This window comes from Convolutriloba macropyga, unplaced genomic scaffold (genome assembly GCF_964194025.1).
Source record: "Convolutriloba macropyga unplaced genomic scaffold, txConMacr16.3 SCAFFOLD_4590, whole genome shotgun sequence".
In the NCBI taxonomy this organism is placed as follows: domain Eukaryota; kingdom Metazoa; phylum Xenacoelomorpha; order Acoela; family Convolutidae; genus Convolutriloba; species Convolutriloba macropyga.
This window is the reverse complement of record NW_027451980.1, coordinates 10,001-13,409: the sequence shown is the minus strand read 5'-3', so window position 1 is coordinate 13,409 and position 3,409 is coordinate 10,001. Positions and strand designations below refer to the sequence as shown.

The following is a 3,409-nucleotide window of genomic DNA, read 5'->3' as shown; positions in this document are numbered from 1 at the left end:
CGAAGTGAGACACTGTTGGTGAAACTTCATCATGAGAACGTCACAAGCTGATCACGCTCTATGATATGACTAGTATTATGTTGCTTATAGTAGGCTAAGCGCAAGCCGAAACATCAACATGTGAAAGTCGTAGAATTTTGCGATCAAACTGTGGCTAGTACTTTGATGATGCTTGTAGCCAACCGAATTGGTTGAAAAGCCCAATAAGTAAGCTAACTTGGGAGAGCTTGTTGGAAACCAAATGCTACTAGATTGGTCCAAATACATCCTTCAACAGGGGATCACTTGGCTCGCTTTACGAAGAGGAGCACAGCTATATGTGTTAATTCGGTATGAATCGCAAGATTTGTTTACCGACCTCTCTAACGCAAAAGGCGGTCTCGGCTTCGGCTGTTGACTGCGTCCGATTCAGGGTTATATAACTCTCGATTGAACACATTGATGTTCTATTGTTGGTGCTTCCAATAAAATTGGAACACTTAAAGCAGAACCGATTCAAATAATAGCATTCTGATCAATGATTGCATTCCTTGATCAAGAACTGCTGGAGTCATTGTGATGGCGAATTTTCTTCATAAGAAAATTGCAAAGAGACGGAACTTAATGAGACTAGTATTATGTTGTTTCTAGTAAGCGGAAGCTGAAACAGCAACATGTGAAAATCAAGTTTTGTTCAATGATCTCGAGGCGATAAGTACTATGAAGCAACTAGTAGCCTAAGCATGACTCAGATTTGAGACAGTCAAAAAGACTGGCGAAACTTCTTCACATGAAAGTTACATAGAGAACTACAAATGTATACAGCGAGTATTATGTTGTTTCTAGTAGGCGAAAGCTGAAACATCAACATGTGAAAGTTGTCTGCAAACTGTAGAACGATATGTGATTAGTACTGTGCTGTTACTAGTAGCCAGTCTGACTGTAGAAGCCAAGACAAAGGGAAACTAATGCATCTGAAAAGGACAAGTTATGGAAAGGTATGCACGATAAGTATTATGTTGTTTCTAGTAAGCGGCAGCTGAAACATCAACATGTGAACGTCGTTGTGTACAGTAACCTAGAACTATATAGTCCTTAGTAACGTGCATTTACTAGTACCTGTAATTGGTATTCAGACTCAGGCAGTTTGGAATAGTTTGGCAAAGATGCACCAGAGAAAACTGGGATTTGATACAGAAATTGTTGAATACAAGTATTATGCTGCTTCTAGTAGGTTGAATCCGAAACATCAGCATGTGAAAATTGAAAACATTTCTGGTTCGAATTGTCACAAGTATTTGGTGATCTGAGTAGCCAAACTCACTACAACGCCAATTGAAGGCAAAAATTCTCAACGGGAAAAGCTATTCTCATTGAATGAGCTAACAAGACGAGTATTATGTTGCTTCTAGTAGGCGAAAGCCAAAACATCAACATGTGAAAGTCTTGCTGAACAAATTTAATGTTGTTGAGCTCAGTACCGTGTGAATTAGTAGCCATAATTGGCGAGCGAAAATTGAACTGGCGAAACTTCGTCTTTGGAAAATTGCAGATGCCGAGCACTTATTTTGCAACGAGTATTATGTTGACTGTAGTAAGCGAAAGCCGAAACAGCAACATGTGAAAGCTGTTGAAATTTGTGGTCATTTTGCAATAAGTACAAGGAGTGTAACTAGTAGCCAGGTCAAAATTTGGGATAAGAATGAGCAAAAATTCTGCATGAGAACAGTTGAAATTATGAAACTAAATTACAAAGACTAGTATTATGTTGTTTCGAGTACGCGAAAGCGGAAACATCAACATGTGAACGTTTGTAACGAAGTTTCGTTAATTTTCAGCCTAGTACTGAGCAAGAACGAGTAGCCTCATCTCCAATCCCACGCAAAATGTAGTGAAATATGTGAGTGAACCTTATTCACGGTGAGGGTTTCCCGAGGTCTGTATTGCAGCGAGTATTATGTTGCTTCTAGTAAGCGAAAGCTGAAACAACAACATTTGAAAGTTGGAATTAATGACTGAATGGAAACTTCGACCTGTGTTTGATAGTAGTAGCGAACAAAACTGCTGAATCGGTTTCTGTCTCATATTGGTCAGTGAACCAATTAAGAGACAATCAACTACATAACCTGAATTGGGCGAGAGAACCCCCTTAACTTAAGCATATCAGTAAGGGGAGGAAAAGAAATCAACTGAGAATCCCTTAGTAATGGCGAATGAACAGGGAAAAGCTCATCGGGAAGAGAAATGGCAACATTTCTCGGTGTCCGGTATGGTTTGATGCTAGACTGGTGAATTTGTCCTGATGTCTACTGGAAAGTAGCATCAAAGAAGGTGAAAATCCTGTAAAGGTCATTTTCGATACCAGTCATAATGGCTCATTCCTATGAGTAGAGTTGTTTGAAAGTGCAACTCGAAGCTGGAGATATGTCTCTCCAAAAGCTAATTATAAAGCGAGACCGATAGTAAACAAGTACCGTGAGGGAAAGTTGAAAAGCACTCTGAAGAGAGAGTGAAAAGTACGTGAAACTGTTGAAGGGGAACTGGAGTGAGCGTTACCATACTCAATGCCTTGATATTATATTCTCGGCTACCGAGTAGTGTAGTTGTCGTCTTTTGGCAAATCTTGTTAATGAATCGAGCAGAAGTTTTCCTCGGAATTCTTCTTGTTGATTCTAAACAAAATGAGATAAATTGATCTTGATTGCCTGTCTGACCTCAACTTCCTATTCAATGCTCTCTACAGCCCGTCTTGAAACACGGACCAAGGAGTGTGAGTTGCTTGCAAGTGTTGTCGCTCATTGAAAGCGCACACGCGAAATGAAAGTGAACAGTGTAATTTTTATGAATTGCACTACTTTGTGTGGTGAGGGCGCCGATTCGGTGTCCCGCAACCACGGACGGTTTTGCTCTTATTGCATGACTGATCCAGAGCAAGTAGCACACGACCCGAAAGATGGTGATCTATGCTTGGGCAGGGCGAAGCCACGGGAAACCATGGTGGAAGCCCGAAGCGGTTCTGACGTGCAAATCGATCGTCTGACCTGAGCATAGGGGCGAAAGACTAATCGAACCATCTAGTAGCTGGTTTCCTCCGAAGTTTCCCTCAGGATAGCAAAAGCTTGAGCAAGATTGAAAAATCTTCGCAAAGCAATTTCATCGGTTAAAGCGAATGATTAGAGGAATGGGGGAAAATTTTTCCTTCACCTATTCTCAAACTATAAATCGGTGAGATGTCCTTGTGACTTAATTGCACTTGGACTATGAATGCAAGCTTTTTGTGGGCCGCTTTTGGTAAGCAGAACCGGCGATGTGGGATGAACCAAAAGTTGGGTTAAGGCGCCTAACTACTTGCTCATGAGTCACCACAAAAGGTGTTGATTGATACTGACAGCAGGACGGTGGTCATGGAAGTTGAAATCCGCTAAGGAGT

At 41.1% G+C, this 3,409-nt stretch overlaps 1 non-coding gene and 1 pseudogene across 1 annotated transcript in view; both read left to right on the top strand.

Annotated features, from left to right (window-relative positions):
- The first annotated feature begins 265 nt into the window (after nucleotides 1-265).
- Nucleotides 266-417, top strand: LOC142357091 (5.8S ribosomal RNA; annotated as a pseudogene).
- Nucleotides 418-2,100: 1,683 nt separating this feature from the next.
- Nucleotides 2,101-3,409, top strand: part of LOC142357092 (large subunit ribosomal RNA) — a 3,522-nt gene continuing 2,213 nt past the window's right edge. Inside the window, exon 1 of the ribosomal RNA XR_012761547.1 lies at nucleotides 2,101-3,409. This exon is cut by the window's right edge and continues 2,213 nt beyond it. This is a non-coding gene — a ribosomal RNA (large subunit ribosomal RNA).